This window comes from Mustela nivalis, assembly GCF_964662115.1.
Source record: "Mustela nivalis genome assembly, chromosome: 2".
NCBI classification, from domain to species: Eukaryota; Metazoa; Chordata; class Mammalia; order Carnivora; family Mustelidae; genus Mustela; species Mustela nivalis.
The window spans coordinates 56,538,204-56,557,878 of NC_139021.1; the positions used below are offsets into that span (position 1 = coordinate 56,538,204).

General features: G+C 35.5%; 1 pseudogene across 1 annotated transcript; it reads right to left on the bottom strand.

Annotated features, from left to right (window-relative positions):
• Nucleotides 1–449: 449 nt before the first annotated feature.
• LOC309858203 (3-hydroxyacyl-CoA dehydrogenase type-2 pseudogene) lies at nt 450–1,418 on the bottom strand (annotated as a pseudogene). Its single transcript has one exon. The product of its transcript is annotated as a 3-hydroxyacyl-CoA dehydrogenase type-2 pseudogene (transcript).
• Between the last annotated feature and the right edge of the window lie 18,257 nt (nt 1,419–19,675).

Consider the following 19,675-nt stretch of genomic DNA (forward strand, 5'->3'; position numbering starts at 1 on the left):
TAGGGAGCTATAAGACTTCTAATGAATTCACTTCCATTGCTATGGTGACTTCTCCAAAAAACCATGATGAGACTTAAATAATGATTGTCAGTGAGGCCTCTATGTTTAGATTTTTACACTGTTATGGGCCAGATCAGGGAACTCTAATAATGGCTGACCATGACATGTCTAGAGATAAGAGCTGTTAGGCACTGTAATTTGACATCTCTCACAAACTTTCACCACCTGTGTCTACATTTTCAAAGATGAGTTCTGGTATATGGAGGCATGTCAGGCAAATGTGTCAAATCATCATATAATCCTGATTTGTGTATGTTTACATTTGCCCTTGCAACTCTTCAAAATGCAAAATAAAATCAGTTTTAATGTTGTACCAATTGGAATACCTTGCAAATTATCATGTAGATCATAATAGAAATGGCTTTTTTTTTTAAAAAATCTGCTTTTATTTTTTATTTATTTATTTATTTATTTTTTGAGAAATAGAGACTTTATTAAGCACGGGGTGTGATAGTTAGGCAGTTACAAGATGGCTGTGGGACTTCCTCCCAGGTTGCTGTAAAGTACTCCAAGGGAAGCAAGGAATGAAGAGCATGGGTTTTCTCTGCCCTCTCCCTTCAAGGCTGCATGCGAATGGCCCCATCCAGCCGGATGACCTCTCCATTGATGAATGGGTTCTCAATGATAGCTTGTACCAGATGAGCATACTCAGCGGGATCACCCAGTTGACTGGGGAAGGGCACCTGGCTGGCTAAGAAGTTGCGTACTTTTTCTGGGAGGGTGGTGAGCAGTGGGGTGCCAAACAGGCCTGGAGCAATGGTCATCACTCGGATGCCCATGGGAGCCAGATCCTGAGCAATGGGCAGGGTCATGCCCACTATGCCCCCCTTGGAAGCAGAGTATGCAGCTTGTCCAACCTGGCCCTCAAAGGCAGCCACGCTGGCAGTGTTGATGATGACCCCACGTTGGCCTCCCTGGTCTGGTTCGTTCTGGCTCATCTCACTGGCCACCAGGCGGATCACATTGAAGGTGCCTAGGAGATTCACATTAAGAACTCGCTGGAAATCCTCCAAGGAATGGGCCTGATTCTTCTTTAAGTTGTATGTCTTCATGGCCACTGCAATGCCTGCACAGTTGACTGCCACATCCACACGGCCAAATTTTTCTTTTGCTAGAGTCAGGGCTGCTTGCACGTCCTTCTCTGAGGTCACATCAGCTGGGGCAAAGGCGCAGCTCTTCCCTAACTTATTGGCTTCGACCTCCCCATCTGAGTTGGGCAGGTCTACAAGCACAGCAGTGGCCCCTTGCCCCACCAGTCGCTCTGCTGTGGCCAGACCTAGACCAGAGGCTCCTCCGGTTATTAGAGCAACCAGGCCCTTGACTCCCCGACATGCCGCAGCCATCTTGCTCCGAACTCTCCGGCGACAACATGGATGGAACTAGAGCGTATCATGCTTAGCGAAATAAGTCAAGCAGAGAAAGACAACTATCATATGATCTCCCTGATATGAGGAAGTGGTGATGCAACATGGGGGCTTAAGTGGGTAGGAGAAGAATAAATGAAACAAGATGGGATTGAGAGGGAGACAAACCATAAGTGACTCTTAATCTCACAAAACAAACTGAGGGTTGCTGGGGGGAGGGGGTTTGGGAGAAGGGGTGGGATTATGGACATTGGGGAGGGTATGTGCTTTGGTGAGTGCTGTGAAGTGTGTAAACCTGGTGATTCACAGACCTGTACCCCTGGGGATAAAAATATATGTTTATAAAAAATAAAATATTAAAAAAAAATCTGCTTTTAGAACAAACTGTAATCATGCTGCCAATACCTAAACAGGGCAGATTTTTAAATAAAATATGAGAATTTTGCATCATTAAATTGATTTGTATCACATTATATGATTAGAAGTCATTAACATCTATTCATTCATCAACTAAACCTATCTAATGAATTGTTGAGTAGGCAAAGTACATTTAGAGTGTTAAGCAAAATTCATTAGAAAAAAATCTATAGTCTCTTCCAAAAACTAAAAAGAACCCAGTAAAAAAAATCACATAAAAGGAACTTGTGACAATTATATGCACATATATTTGTATTAAGCTATCTGATAAAGACTAAACTATTAATCTTATTTAATAATTTGATTTTTAAAAAACAGTTGAAACTTAAGAGTCAGTGATTAATGTTTGCCAAGTACAGATGGTCTTTGACTTACAGTGGTTTGGTTTATGACTTATGGTGTCAGAGCAATACAATTCAGTAGAAACCACTCTTTGAATTTTGAATTTGGTTTTTTTCCTGGGATAGCGATATGTATAAGATACTGTTTTGCATGGTGCTGGGCAGCAGCATCGGGAGCTCCCAGCCAGCCAGGCAGCTCTCACAAAGGTAAACAATCAACATACTTGCAACCATTCTGTTCCCAAACAACCATTCTGTTTTTCACTTTCAGTGCAGTATTCAATAAATTTCATGAGATATTTAACATTCTACCCAACCGTAGACTAATGTAAGTGTTCTGAGCACGTTTAAGGCAGACTAGGCTAAGCTAGGATGTTCAGGAAGTTAGGTGTATTTAAAGTATTTTTGAGGGCACCTAGGTGGGTCAAACAATTAAGCGTCTGCCTTCTGTTCAGGTCATGGTCCCAGGGTCCTGGAATCCAGCCCCCAACAGTCTCCCTGCTCAGTGGAGAGCCTGCTTCTCCCTCTGCCTATCCTCCGGCTTGTACCAATGCACATGTGTGCACTTGCACACGGGCATTCTCTCTCTCTCAAAAAATAAACAAATATTTTTAAATCATTTTTGACTTACAGTATTTTCAACAAATGATGCGTTTATTGGGATATAATCCCATTTTAACTCAAGGAAGCTCCATAAGTTACTATCGAATCCACACAACAAAATTTGAAGATAGGTGATACTTGTATTTCCATTTAACAAATAATAAAACTGAAGAGCAAAATGTGTAAATAACATGCCCAAGTTTACTCAGTTTTTAAGTTCCAGAGCTAGTCATCTAACCCAGGCAGTCTGATTCTAAGCTTTTAACCACCATACTCCGCTGCAAGAAGGTAAGAAGTGCAAATTCTATTACAGTAATTCCACTTCATCCAGAAGAAAAACTGTAGGCAAAGGAGAGTTTCTTCTATGACAACTGTAGTTTAATATTCTGTATTTCATGTACTTTTTTTTCTGACCCCCAAAGTTATTTTAGCATCTTACTAATTAGAATTAATGTTTTCTTGCCTCTCTGAATCTTATTTTATAATCTATAAAATATTTTATAAACCTCACAGTTTTGAGAAAAGAACCGAATGATGTAAAATGTATGTGATCTATGGTGTTAATAGGCACCAAATAAATATTTGTTGAATATGTGTATCACAGAGTTTTGATCTTCCTCATAATATGGAGTATTCTTTTTTAAAAATATGGAATACTCTTTTTTTAAAGATTTTATTCATGTATTTGACAGAGAGAGACACAGCAAGAGAGGGAACACAAGCAGAGGAAGTGGGAGAGGGAGAAGCAGGCTTCCCTCTGAGCAGGGAGCCCAATGCGGTTCTCAGTCCCAGGACTCTGGGATTATGGCCTGAGCCAAAGGCAGATGCTGAATGGCTGAGCCACCCAGGGCCTCCAATATGGAATACTCTTGAACAATTTTTTTTACAAAAGTCTGTATATTATCAAATTTGTTTAAACACTGAATGTCTGTTCCATATTTTCTTCTTCCCTGTACCAGTTAAAATAGATTGTATACAGTTATTTTCCTTTGTTCATTTGAAAATAAAATAATTTATTTGCTATATGTACCAAAAAGGAAGTACTTATAACTTAATCCAAATGAAATCAATTGAAGCAAAAATAGTCATTTTGCCCTGGAGGGTAAAACTCAATTCTCAAGGATATAATGATGTATATATAAAGAAAAAATTTGTGTTTATTTCTGTATATAATTATGAATTTTCTGAGATACACAACAAATATTAATGTTTACAATGAGATAATGGCACTTTATATAAGTATATATGTCAAGAAGTTAAAAGATACACGCTATGGGGAGAGAAACTTTTCAGAAATGTCTCTCCTTTGGCTATTTAAGCCCACTTTTTGTTTTATCATATTAAATACCTATAATTTAGACATGAATTAAATAAGCTATTCTCTCCAGAATAACATCCCTATACCATGATACCATGTTCTTGCCAGTAAAATATACTAGGAAAATTCAGTTCCGTTGATTGTCAGATTATTTCTCATAGTTGAAAACTTGAGTAAGTTCTTGAATAAGAAAAAAAGAGTGAAAGCTCAAAGATTCAGGAATTATTTGATAAAACATATATTCTGGGTCGAAAATAATGTGGTAGCTACATATTATTAGTGTTGGAGGAGTGTCAAAAATGTATTGAAATCAATTGCATTTTACTTGCTTGAGAAGTCAAACTTGAAATTATTCCACATGTAAGACATATTTCCTAATGGTTGTGTTCTGAAAATAATCCTTGCCATTATACTCATTTTGTAAATGAAATACAAGTTAAATATTAAATAAATTTATTACTAACATTTCAAAATCAACTGTGGAGGAGCAAATACTATGTGAAAAATGTGTTCCTTTTTGACGCCAAGTTTCTGTCCATATATCATGCAACAGTTTTGCTACTTTTGAAAACTAGAATTTGGTAACTGAGAAAATGTTTAATGCTTACCAAAAATATACATACATAAATCAAATAGCACATTTATATTCTTTACAATAGAATGTGTACATTTTTCATAAACAACCCTATATTTTGTAACTTTCTTTTCATCAAAGTCTCCAATCATTCAACATTCTGAGGCAGTGCATGTTTCTGAGGATGAGTAATGAGATCAAATACCTTTCCCATCTAGAGCATAGCCTTTCTGTCTAGTCTGTGTCACAAAGTGACTAGGAGTCATCATTAGCAGTTGATGGGTATTTAATTGTCAATGAGAAATGTATCCTGGCATTGGTCCATTCCTAACAACCCAGTGTTCAATGTTATAGAAATTGCTAAAATGTACTAGATTCCTTGTCTATTAAGTGCATTGCTGTATGGATTTAGACAAGACAAAAAGCTTATTTAGCCCCAAGGATGTCTGTTCAACACTTCCGCCAAACTATATACCCTCAATACTTCCCCTTTAAAATGTAAATTTAAAAGAAGGAGGAGGAGGAGAAGGAAGAGAGGAGGAGGAGGAGAGAAGTTATTTAAGGAGCAAATGCTGTATTTGGTCCCTAGTATGTGTTCTACGATATGGACACTTATGTCATAGAATACTGTTTGGGTTTCAAAGATTAAGAAGAGTGGCAGAGAATTAAAGAAACAACTTCAATTATGGGAGATGAATGCTATGGAAGAGGTGGTAGAGACCTTGGGAGAGAACAGAGAGAAAATTTCTCCCCTTTATCTGACAAGACTAAGAAAGACAATCTGGAAGGGGTGACTTGGCCCGATTCTGGAAGAAGCTGTAAAATAAGGAAGGACCAGAGAGCACCTAGAAAGGTTTCACAAAAATATGACATTTACTGAATAGACAAAAAAGAATTCCAAAGAATGTAGGGATAGCAAATATATAGAGTAACCACTACCTTTTAGACTAAGGAAAGGACTCAAGGAAATGAACAAATTTGGAAGATGGCTTCCCCAAGGGTGAGATTTGTACTTTAGGGGAGGGTGTGGCTGCTGCCCAGTAGATGGGAGAGAAGGTCACTTGGGTACAACAAAACAGAGCAGAAAAGCAGGAAGCCATCTGCTGGGTTGTGGCAAAACCTATTGGAATGGGAACACTATGGTCTGTACTTCTGGTACCTTGCCATAGAAGTCTGGAAGTAGCCAGGAAAGAGAGCACTCAAAACTGTAAAAAGACTCAACCCTGATAATGGCTTTGCAATGCCCCTCCAGCACCCTGTACTTGTAATGTCTCACAAGGCAGATGTTGACCAATGAGAAATGTTTATAGGGTCCGATGCCTGTATCACGAAGCGGGTCGAAGAAACATGGATTTAGAGCTAAGGGGCAGTCAATTAATAACCAGCAAAGGAGACACTGGGAAATGAGGCTGAAAAAGGCAAATAAAGATCTTCATCAAGATTTTTATAAATCATGCCAGGTAGCATGGCCATGATCCTGTGCATCAAGAAACAAAGAAATTTTCCTGTGTAAAACAATCAAGTGGCATGCTTTTTAAAAATACGTATTCTAGACAGCATCTTCAGGAATTTTACTTCTGTAAGTAAGCAGGAATTGCAGTTTTTAACCTACGCATCTGGAGATTCTGATACAGAGAATGTCTCTGGGACCTTTTGGGTTTTGGGGTTTTTGTTTGTTTGTTTGTTTAAGAAAGAATGGTGTCGATTATGAAGAACTCTCGACTGGTTTGAAGCAGAGGAATGACATGATCACTTTTTTCTTTAGGATGTGCTTCCAACAGAAGATAGAAGGTAGATGACAGTAGTAAAGATATGACTATTGTATTTTTCACTTCGTATGGATAGCTTCTTAAAGTTATTCTGACTTGATATGCAGAAAATTTGGAGGTATATAATTGGTTTAAAATATCAGACTTAACAGTAAACTTACTAAATTTCCAAAACAATATCAAACAACACAAATATCAAAATAGCGTTTTTATTAAAGACTGGGACCTTGGTTCCACTGGTAATATCATAGCTATCTAATAATATACAGTGTTTTGTGCAAATTGGGTGCTCAGTTGACGTTGTTGACTGGGATTTTCTTGCAGACATTCCTAACTGACAGGTTACTACAAACTAAAGTAGTAATATTTCTTTTCCTTTGGTCAGATGGCATGACTGGGATTTAGCCATGGGCTGCATAAAGTACAAAATAGTTTTTCAAGATATTTGATAAGTTGTTATTTTGTTTCTATGATATTATCCATATTTTTATTTGAATGAGTGTCAGAACGTTCCTACAAATTTTCATTTTAGAGTCTTTATAGAAAATGAAATTTCCTGACTCTATTATTTGTATACCTGAAGCATTAAAAATTTTAAGTGGTAGAAAAAAGAGTTAAAATTTATGACATAAACTTCAAGTTCAAGATCAAATGTCAATTGCAGGGAATTAGTAAATCCCGTATAAAATATTTAGAATACTTTCTGACCAATAGTAGGTAAACAGTACTGTTTATATCCCATAGAATCCAGGAAGAATAACAGTGACTTGAGTCTTAAACATTTAGGAGTTACAAGTTGCTATGGAAATGACATGGACTTTGAATTCACAGTCTCTATCAGTTTTTAGCTGCATGACCAGAAACCATTTTACTTAACTTTCTGCCCCTCGAGTTTTTTCATATATGTGTGTATGCCGACAGGCTTATCATTGAGCACTTACTATGGTAATATGTGTCAGACACTGTGCCAATCAATTAATTTATTTAATCTTATTTAATTATCTTATTTATTTCTTAAATAAATCTTTAGCATACAGATGAGAAAAGGAAGCCTCAGCCAAGTGAACTAAAATGTTTACTGTCACAGAACTCTTAAATATCAGCCCTGAGGCTCAACTCCAATCATGCTCTCATGGTTGGGGATTTGGGGGCAACATTACCAAGTTCACTTCCCCAGGAAGCATAGAGAAGATTCAAATTCAAATTCCAGCTTGATTTCACCAAATTCAGGCACACATGTTAAAAGTGTACTGTATTGAATTATTTGATAAGTCCTGGCAAATATAAATATATTTTATTGGATTTATTCCTTATCTAAAAAGTATATATGCATAGGATGTACATATCCATAAACATAGATACAACATTTGTATACAAATGTATATGTAGCAAGTATCTATAAATATATGGTACATCCATAGAAAGAGAACACTTATTTATAATATTTATACCTTTCTCCTTTCCAAAATCATGAACTTCCAGAAGAGAGTTCTCTTTCTTCTTCTTTCATCTCTGGGGCATTACACCTAGAAATGAACTGTTCTCAACAAAATCTGTTGGATTATGTATTTGGAATGAGCCAAGTACATGAAGTGTTTTTCTTACCTTCTAAATAAGCCAATAACATTGTTTTTAAGCTTAACATTTACCATATTTTATTAGTTGGTGCACACATGGAGTGAAGTTGGTATAGAACATCTTGATTACAGAAAAATTGTTGACAAAACTTCCTGTGGGATTCTATTTGGGTTTTGGTAGTAAACCGGGTCTTAATACTATCAGGTGGAATCAAAGCTAGTTGATCATTCATATAAAAAAAAGAGTTTTAACTAATTACATTGTGTCAACATAAATTGTTATTTCTGTAGCTTACTATAGGGCTTTTTGCCTGTTCAACATATTTAAAGATAGCATTTTTGCACTATTTCAAAAATCAAAAACACCTAAAATTCCTATCTTGCCTAAAGACAAGATTTCTCCTAGTCTTTTTCTATGAGCGTGTTTGAAATAACCGTAATAATATTTTACAAACAATTTTGTACCCTGATTTTGTAGTTTTGGTATACTCGTTGGAAATTGTCATCAAGTTTCACTTTTTTTTTTTTTTTAAGTGTATGTCGGCTTCAGCGTGAAGTGATGTTTGGACTTCATAGTTTCAGGCAAAGTCAAACTCCTCAATGATTCAACAGTTTCTAGAGAGAGCTTCTCTTAAAGTACAAATTTGAGCCACATGCTAGATTTGAATGAATCCAAAATACTTGATTGTGTTTATGTATGTGAAGCAACAGGGATTAAGAGGACATCTTCTGTGAAGCAATGTGCAGGGAATATTGCTATGCATTCGAAGTACTTTGGGCTCTCGCTTTTATTGTACCCTAATGGTGTTTTCCTGACTTATTGCTTTACCTTACTTTGTTTAGGTAGACTTTTGTACCATACAATCTACCCAAAATAATAATGATTTTCTTTTTCATATGAATCCTTATGTCCTATTGCTATGAAATACTGAAATACCATTTGTAGACTATTTATAGAGACTAGAGTTGGAAAAGTTGTTATGCCAAAAAATTGTCTCCTGAAATGGCATGACGCATGTCAAGAGATTTCTGGGGAAAATCATTTATTAAGCGATTGTTACATGAAGGATGTCAGTAATTAAACAAAACTATATTTAGTATTTTTATGATTTTGTATTGTTAGAAACCATGGGCTTGCACTAACTTTTTGAGTCTGTTTTTATGAAGTTACATTATTGAGAAAGTTTGTTAACTAAATATTTAGCCAAGTGATTCCTGGCTTCTAAGAATTATTTGTATTATTATTTTTATTTTTTTTAAAGATTTTATTTATTTGATAAGGAGAGATCACACGTAGGCAGAGAGGCAGGCAGAGAGAGAGAGAGTGAGAGGGGGAAGCAGGCTCCCTGCTGAGCAGAGAATTCGATGCGGGCCTCAATCTCAGGACCCTGAGATCGTGACCTGAGCCGAAGGCAGCGGCTTAACCCACTGAGCCACCCAGGCGCCCTAGAATTATTTGTATTATTGCCTTGAGATCCAAATGTTTGAGTTGGTGGAGGGAAAAGCTCTTTTCTCTGAAACTTCCCCTTTTATTTCTTCTTTTTATATTCTTTATTATGTCTGGATCAAGTATACTTTATCTTGAATGCTATACTTTATTTTTAAAGTTTTTCTTACTCATGATATTTTAACATTTGTCTTTTAATTCATTTTCACAAGATGAGAATAATTCACAAAAAGAAATTTTACATGAAAATGTTATATCTTAAATAAAATTATCCTATTAAAAATTAGAGTACCTAATGTCACTTTGTGTAGTTTTGGGTGCAGATATACAAAATAATATTGTAATATCTAGTCATTGTAATATTCACTATATAATCACATCTATGATATACTTCTTTATATTATTTTTATTCTAATAAACATCTATTGTTGAAAAATTATAACTTTTTTTTCTTAAAGATTTTATTTATTTTTTTCAGAGAGAGAGAGAGTACACTAGTAGGAAGGCAGAAGGAGAGAGAGAATTTGAAGCAGACTCCACACAGGGCACAGAACCCAACGTGGGGCTAGATCTCACAACCTGGAGATCACAACCTGATCCAAAACCAAGAGTCAGAAGCTAAAGTGACCACACCACCCAGGTGCCCTGAAAAATACACAATATTCTAAATATAGTTATTTCGGAGTACATCACAAACCTCTTTCCCACTTATTTAATTTTATTAATATTGTTTTGAATATAAATTTTGTGGGTTTTTTTCAGAATCTTACTCTTATTTTGATAATATACATTCATACTTCACTGGTTTTAGACTGTTAGCTTATCAGATTTCCAAACCATATTATCTGAATGCAGGTATTCAGACATTTAGGTATGAGTGATGATTCTAAGTTACATATGATGTACCTTGTTTATTGATTTTGTTTACTGACAATGTTCTTGGCCGAACAATAATGATAATAATAACTTAAAGTCAAATTATTATTATCTGTATTTATGCTTCTGCAAATTTTCAACCTTTTGACCTTAACACTCCTCAGTCGTTACTAATGCCAGAAAAACAAAATTGAAATGGAATTTCAGTGCTGTTAGTCCGAGCAAAAGGCATTACCACTAAAGGGCAGCTTTTGTTCAGCCTCCAACGCTAGGATTGTGACAATGAACAAGTCACGTTATTTCTCTGGGGTTCAGTTGTAAAACTTCTAAAGTCCTTCTAACTCTGAAGCTTATGAGGGCAGTTTTTCTGTCCGTATTTTGTGTCATATCTTCAGTGCCTAGGACAGTGTTTAGTACAGAGCCGGTGTTCAGTAAATTGGCTGATTGGCTATATATCAGATTAGATAAACTTAAAGCATGAGATCGATGTCCTTAAAATCAAGGTAGCCTGAGTATTCACTATTCCAGTAGAAGCTGACGCTACATAGGTTGTTGGAATAATTCTTGAATTCTGCCTTAACAATTGTAGAATTACACTGTTTTTTGTTATTAACTTCAAAAATCAGTGAAATCTATGGCTTTAGGATCCCAAATTAAGTCACTAACTGTCTGCATTTTGATATTCTTTAATTCTAATTTTCCAGTTATCTCTAAGCAACTTGAACTCTGACTATTTTTTAGTTGGAATTGATATATTACCTAGAGACAAAACAAAACAAAAATATTATTACCTTTTCCCTTCCTCCTCCCCACAAATCTCTCCTCTCCAGCTTCATTTTGCACTGTAATTTTCAAACGGAGACATGGCTTCATGAATTTATTTTGGCCGCTTGAAATCCACGATCTCCAATCTCTTCATATTTGCATAGACATAGCTTAGAAGTTCAATATTTGCATTGACTTCTAAACTGATAATCAGAACTATGTGTGTGTGTGTGTGTGTGTGTGTGTGTAATTGCTGGAAATTTTCAGACATTCAAAAATTTAAAGCACTCTGAGGTGGAAAGACTGCAAACTCCTCTGGAAACATGAACCACTTGAAGCACTTCAGTAATTTTCAATTGCTTTGTGATGTGCAAGCAAAGAACCTTGATCACTTTTACACTGAAGCACTTAAGCTCTCTGATAATTTTACACCCTCGTAACCATTTTCCAAACACCATCATTTCCCCCACTGAAGTGGTTTTAAAAATATGTGAAGTGTTTCGATAATTTTAAATTATCTTCTATGGCACAAGCTCACACCCTGATCACCTCCAAATTCAAAAGCTAATAAAATTTGAAGTAGTCCAGTTTTTTTTAAGCTATGTATTGTGGTTTCAATTGTTTTATAAATGACTTCAATTTAGACTGGATAGACTGCACAGTAAGTAATTGAAGACATATGCAATAAATGTAGTTGTACCAAAAGTTCATTAAAAATGCAAAATGCTAGGGGACACCTGGGTGGCTCAGTGGGTTAAAGCCTCTGCCTTCGGCTCAGGTCATGATCTCAGGGTCCTGGTATTGAGCCCCACATTAGGCTCTTTGCTCATCAGGGACCCTGCTTCCTCCTCTCTCTCTCTACCTGCCTCTCGGCCTACTTGTAATCTATGTTTGTCAAATAAATAAATAAAATCTCTTAAAAAATGCAAAATGTTAGAAAATGAGCCACCTTTCTGGTTTCAATCTTTGAATAAAATCTGTGCACAAAACACATTTCAATGTTTTGATTCTAAGACATCAACCAAAAATGTTTTAAAAAAATTAAACTACACAACCCAGTGTGTGAAGGAGAGGACAGAAATCAGTTTCAATAATCCTCTTTGGAAAATGAAATGATCATAATTAAGAAAAACAGAGAGATATAGATACAATGTGCCCTATCTGGAAAGTGGCAAACATATAGTTAAGCATTCCTAACAGTTTCCAAACTGAGAAATTTTAGATCCTTTGAAACAACATCCAGGAAGAATTCTTTAAGCCAAGTAACTTATAACTGGAGAACGTGATAACTGAATTATTTGATACCTCTTTTTACTTTAATTCTCAATATTCTTTTGCTGTGCATTTAAAAATGTCTATGTTTTCCCTTACTATCTGTAAATAACGTTTCCTACACTCGTAGGACTCAGACTACATTCAAGACTCACTTGTTGGTGTTTGTGTACTTCCTAGGACATTGCTGGGAGAATAACAATACAGCAAGACAAATAGGGAATAGGGGTGTTGAGGAGAAGAGGTAAAATGAGAAGTCTACAAAACTCTTGAAGGTGGCAATTGTGCCAACAATGGTGAACAATGATAAATAAAGGTCAAGCAGATATATTTGAAGTTTGATTTATAAATATGGAACTTGAGACTGAGAAAAGTTAAGTAAATTTCCCAGGGACTCACATTTTTATGATAAACAAACAAAAGCTGGATTTCTGACTTTGAAATCCCCCTCATATGTTCTTTCCCATTGCCATTAACTAACAACTCAGGATGCTATACCATGCAATGAGTTGACTCCCTTTGTTGGCAATATGATTAAATCAAAACTCATGGAATTTTAGTGCTCCCAGAAATGTCACACTTCACCTTACGTGGTTCAACCATTCCATTTTATAGAGGAGACTGTATGCCTTGGAGAGGTGAAGTGACTTGCAAAGTGGCAGAGGTCTGACAAGAATCCAGGTCCCTGACTTGTGTTTTGTTCTGATGACTGATGTTGTAGATGAACCTTCTGTTCTTCTAGCAAGGTTTCTTTATTGTATGTCACTGTGAATGGGAAGAGAAAAAACCTCCTCAGGCACTTGGCTGGGAAGCATTTTTCTTTTGTGAGAAATGTATTTAGAGGTCTTTTTACTTATACTTTAAATTATTTAACCAACTAAATTAGGGTTCATTATAAGACGATGAAATGTAAAATCATTGCAAAATATTATTTTGAGATAAATGTAATTATTTAACAAATCTTAAAGTTATTGACATTTTGGGAATGATGTTAATAATATATCTGTGTTTGATAGTAGAAGGGATTTGGTGATTAGAAACTTGAAAAAATGAAAATATTGTTTGAAATTAATAATAGATACTGACTGAATTAGCATTGTAATTATGCTGTTATTGTGACCTCTAGTATCTCTATAATTTTGTTTAAGCTTCCAAAAAAGTTGCTTGTAGAGTCAAAGTGTGATCACTATATACTATAAATAAAAGTGAGAATTCCCACACAATTGACAAAATGATGAATTTGACTACCACTGCTTCCTACCGTTATTATCTTTACAAACCAGTTTCTGTAAGCAATATCCATGGGATAATTTCCTATCTAGGGAAGTAATTTTAATTATTGAGAATTTTACTCACAAACCTCCAAACCCCCATTATCTAACATCTTATTACATAAATGCAATATGTACCTCTCTTTTGGTGTACAGGAAAGGGCAAAGTGACACAGTCAATGGTACAGTTTATGATAGGATGACAGCAGTGGACCTTTCTGTGTGTAGAGAAGGCTCAGGGGATGTACTATAGGGAGAAGAGATTAGAGGAAGTAAAACTCACAGTCTCACCAGGAACAGACACCAGGGATCTACCGGGAACGTGAAAACATATATCCTATATCAGAAGCAATATGTACTTATTAAGATAAGGGAGTCTAGAAAACTGGCTTTCCTCCTAATATCCACATTGCCTGTAACTCTCTTAAGATCAGCCTATGAGTCATGCTACTGAGGAAAAAGTTCCCATTACTGTGATTGGTCTATTCCAGAAGCAGAAATAGAACCTATAGTTTCGGATATGCACTATCATGGTCCCCACTGATCTCTGGATATAAATTTTGGAAGACACTCAGGAGCTTTGTTGGGCCCAGAACAGGTGGTACCACTTGCCTTTGCAGGGGCTAAGGCATAAAATAGGAAGCTAAATGCAAACTTGACCATAAAATTTTAATTATATTTTACTTGTTAAAGAGATGTGTAATTTAATTCAAATCCACTAGATTATAAATATTATACATGAACCCCAAATTCCATCAATGAGAATTAAACATAGTTAATTTAAGGTAAAAATGTTTTCAGGCAGCCTTTAATGCCAGTATATAGATAGAAGAGATGACCAGATAGATTGAAGACGGCTAAACAGTTAGGTAAGTAATAAGTACAATTTATACAGATGAAATTTAAAAGTTAATTTTATCTGAACTTCTAACTGAAGAAAAATAAACTTAACTGATGCTAAAGTTCTTACTGAAATTCAAATGAGTTGTTGTCCTTGTTAACCACTATAGAGATGATTTTTAAATGTCTCTTAGTTCCTTTAAGATTATGTGATTTTTAAATGTCTCTAATTTCCTTTAAGATTACACGATTATGAAAAATATTAAGTTTTTTAAGTTTAGCATCACTGTTTTAAAAAATACGTTTTGACTTTAGGTCCTACTGACCACTTGCTATGAAAGATGGGATGAGGAAATTAGCACAGTTACTGTACAATCTAGTTGCCCTTCCTCCACCTTTTCCTTCATCCCAACCCATTAACTCCATCAAAGTTTATAACATGTGCAATCTCTTCTGAGGTTGGTTTTGCTATGGTCCATTTGAAGATCCTTTCTTCTATTGTATTTTTTTAAATTTTTTTTGTCACTTTCTACCTCCAATTTTCCAAACTACTAATTACTCTAGATACCTGTTTTTGACTTTTCTGTCTCTTTTGTGTACATTTTATTTTTTAAAATTATTTTAAGTTTTCTATTTGTTTCATTTTGTTTTGAATAATTATCTCAGGTCTCTTTCTGATGCTTCTTTTGTTTTCAGTGAAGTTTTGCAGTCACATCTGTCCTTTTTTTTTTTTCTTTACATATACCCTTCATCTTTGTAACGTTTTAATTTTTCTTTATTTCCTCTGTTAAGCTCTGTCAAGCCTCTTTCAACTTTTTTTATTGTTTTATGACATCATTTTTCAATCTCTGTATCCTCTTTGGCTTTTGCTTTTTTTAAGGAAGATCATTTTTATCCATCACTTCTTTGAGACTATGAAGAACTTTTATTTTCAGAACTCTTGGCCCGTGTCCTTATGTGATTCTTTTGTTCAATTTGTCTTCTTTTAAGTTTGTATTCCTTGTCTCCTTTGATTTTACATCCTATTTTACATGTTATTGTTATGTTAATAATCTTTATCGCGGTAAACAGAATGGGTCCTCAAAGATGGCCATTCCCAAATACCTGGAATCCGTGAATATAATACATCATATGGCAAAATTCCTTTTGCCCGAGGTAAGGTTATTGATCTTCAGATAGAGATTTTATTATGGATTATGCAGGTAGAGATAAGGTTAGTGTATCAGTCCTTAAAAGAAGAGAACAATTTTCAGCTGGAATCAGAGAGATGCAGCGGTATTCAGAGAGCTCTGAAGTGTGAGAGTATCTCCATCTGCCATTGCTGCAACTGCGGGGCACACGGAAAGTATGTGAAAGAATAAAGGAGCAAAGATCAGCCCCTGGCTGACAGCCAGCAAGGAAATAGGCTCTCAGTCCTAAAATTGCAAGAAATTAAATTCAGCCAGCATCCCGAATGAGGTCAGAAGTAGATTCTTCCAGTTATATACATTAAGCGCACCACACTTTGATTTCAGCCTTGGGAGACCCTATGCAGAGAACCTAGCCGCGCCTATCCAGACTTCTAATCTATAGAAATCAAGAGACAATAAATTTGTATTTGGCTTCTAAATTTATGGTCACTTATTATGGCAGCAATGGAAAACTAATACAATTAGACACTGTTATTTTTTGATGGAAAGTTTTGAGATGGGTAGCTTGCAGCTTCTAGACAATTAGGATTTTCCTGAAATGTTGCCTATGCATGCAATTTCCTTTATATACCTGAGCAGGTATATCGCCCCCCTATTCTGTCATGCAAGGGCTTACAGCAGCAAGGGATGTCCATCTTGCCATAGATTACTGCCTTCCTATTTCCTTGTTTATAGCCACAAGGGTGGGTTGAAGACAGAAATAATATAAGGTTGGCCTGTTTCATTCAGTGTCTTCACCTTTCTTCTTTTCTTCAAAGTTAAACTGGTTCTCTGCAGGGATATTTGCTGCTTTTCTTGAAATAGATGCTATCTCTGTTAAGTGATCCTTGAGAAAGTCTTCCAAGTTTAGAGAAATAATAATCTACAGGAGTTCTAAGAAGGCACCCCTCAGGCTAGAGCCTTCTATTGTATCTCAGACCAGACTCCACAGATCTCTTTCTAATTGCAGCTTCTAGTCCTGGCATTTTTCTTAATTTTATTGTGATGTACATGTAGGGATTTTTTTCCCACCCTTTGGTCTAATGTTTGCTGCCCTGCCCCTCCTCTTAGGAGTAGTGAAGAAATGCAAAAATTTCTTCATTTCCCAAAATTTAGAGAATATATGCATTTTCAATTACTGGGTCCATATAAGGAATAAAAAAGAGAAGACCTGGTACTGAGAAAGGAGGATTGAGGTGGAGAAAACAATTTCAAAATTAGAAGGTACAAACCAAAAAAAAATTCAATTTGCTTTCAACTTCTCTTATGGTTTAGATTAAAATTTTACCTTAAGCCAGATATTTTCTTCCAGAAGTTAGTTTCAATTAAAATGATCATGACACACACAGACACAAATGAAAAAATAGCATAAGAACAAACAAAAACACTAGACAAATCTCAGAAAAAAACAGGAACAAAGCAATCCATGCTCAAACAGAAAAATGATTGGATGTAATAGAATTCTCATATTACTGCCACACAATTTTTTTAAAGATTTTATCCATTTATTTCACAGAGAGTGAGAGACTGCAAAGAGTGAACACAAGCAGGGGGAGTGGATGAGGGAGAAGCTGTCTTCCTGCTGAGTCAGGAGTGCGATGGGGGGCTCTATCCCAGGACCCTGGGATCATGACCTGAGCCTATGGCAGACATATAATGACTGAGCCACCCAAGCGCACTGCCACACAGTTTTTGGGTTTTTTTTAAGTTGTAATAAAATTAAACCAAAGTTGATCACCTTCTAAGTACCAGGACACTATTCTCTGCTGAGGTAAATCAAGGAATGAAACAAAATTTCTGCTCTATGAGCATAATGATTCAGGGCAGAAAGGAGACAAACAATAGAAAAGTAAATAGATTTATGTTAGCTTGTGATAAAGAAAAGAGAGAGCTTGGTGCAAGAGATCCTATTTCATAGGATGTGTCCGGAGAAGCCCTCTTTAATTGGGTGGCATTTAACAGACCTAAAGGAAGGAATTATACCAAGCAGGCAAAAGAGCAAATGAAACAGCCCTCAGATGGTAGAATGCTTCACATGTTTAAAGAGCCAAGGGGTTCTATTAGCTGAAGAGCAGGGGAGTGGTGGGCAAACACATGGTGCAGATGAACTCAGAAAGTGAATGAGTGGCCTGATCAAGAGAGCCTTGTAGATAATTGTCAGTACTTTGTCTTTTTCACCCTGGCGTGACGCAGAAAACCTTTGGAGGGTATTAGGGGAAAAAATGTCATGATGTGACTTAATTTTGGTGAGGGGCGGGGAGGCAGAATCTTGTTGGTTTCTATGTAGAGAATAGACAGGAAGTGGTCAAAGGCAGAGGTAGTAAACCAATTGGGAGACAATTAATCCAGGTTGGAGGTGACCTGTACTTAGGTTGTCCCTACTGTGGAGGTAAATAGGGCAGATTCTGTACATATCTTCCAGGTAGAGCCAATATGGATAGGGTTATGGCATGTAAGGGAAAGAAAGAAATCAAAGATGACTCCGAGATATTTAGTGGCCATGTGGATATGCCAAAACTTTCTATTCCCTAGACAAGGTCCATAATTGTCAGCATGATATTTGAGACTGCACTAGATGTTACATTCCTAGGCCCTTTTACTCTTGTTCATCACATATAACAGCTTTATTATGCTCTGCAGAATGCTTGGTGGGAGGTATATCCATAAAGGCTGAATAATGAAAAAGAATGCATTTAATAGCTATAGAGCTATAGACTATGTTAGAGAAACGTTTTGTATACACACACATATGTGATATAATATACACTGAGAGGGAGATTCTTGTGGTATAATATAATATACACTGAGAGAGAGATTCTTGTCATAGCAATAGGAAATTTGGTAGCATTTAAGATAATTTCATACATATACTTCACAAAGGAAAAGAAAATTTTGTGTAATGTGGCATATTCATTTCCTACCTGAAGCATGCCACATAGAAATAATGATGACAATATTCAATCCAATAATACAAAATCAATAGATGTTATTGAACTGCCATCTGAAGCAAATTTAGAATGCCATTTTGTTGATTATTAATTAATTGGCATTTGTCAAATTAAAACCAAATTTTTTCTTTTGCCTGAAAAATTATTGGTAGTCCTCCTCTCATAAAATACTGATCGAAGTTAAAACAATGGAGTTACCAGCAAACAATCTCATCAGATATATTTTTAACAATGAGATTTGACTTTTTTTTAAAGAAAAATCTGGTTGTCTGTATAATTCCATAAGTAAAGCTTTTGCAAATGGTCTTTTAACTCTTATTGATCATGACCTTGGCATTCAAAGTCTAATTATACTAAAAACTGCCCATGTCTCGTGTGCACTGGAAAATCATTACCTGAAATTAATCAGTTCTTCAAACACACCACTCCTAATTATCATGTGGTTATTGAGATAGTACACAGTTTAGAATATATATAGTACTAATTTCAAATACCTTATTTGTACATAAATTATAGTATTAATACGAAGAAAATGCATAGTATATTTTTATCTTTATACTACAATTTAGGACATAAACCCAAAAACTGTTTATGGCTAAACATTACATTTCAAAAATTAATATATATATATATTTATACATAATATATATATACACATATATATTTTAAAATATTAAATAATAATAGCAACTAACATTCTTGAGTGCTTAGTATATGCCAGTAACCATTTCAAATACTCCATTTTAACAAATACTTATTAGCACTTGCTCTGTTTTTTTTTAATAAATCTTTATGCAACACCATGTTCAAATACTACTGCAAGCTCTTTGCAATCACTCCCTCATCTAATCCTTGCAATCTCATGAAACAGAACTATTACTATAACCTCCATAGAAATGAAGGAAAATAAGTACAAGAAATTCCCAGAACTGTCCATATTTCCACTGTACATCAATAATATATAATATTGTAATGTAGTAGCAGAATTCTAAGATGAACCCCAAGATTCCTTCTCTTAAGTATGGGTAGGACTTGTAACTATGATAGAATTTCATTTCTTCATT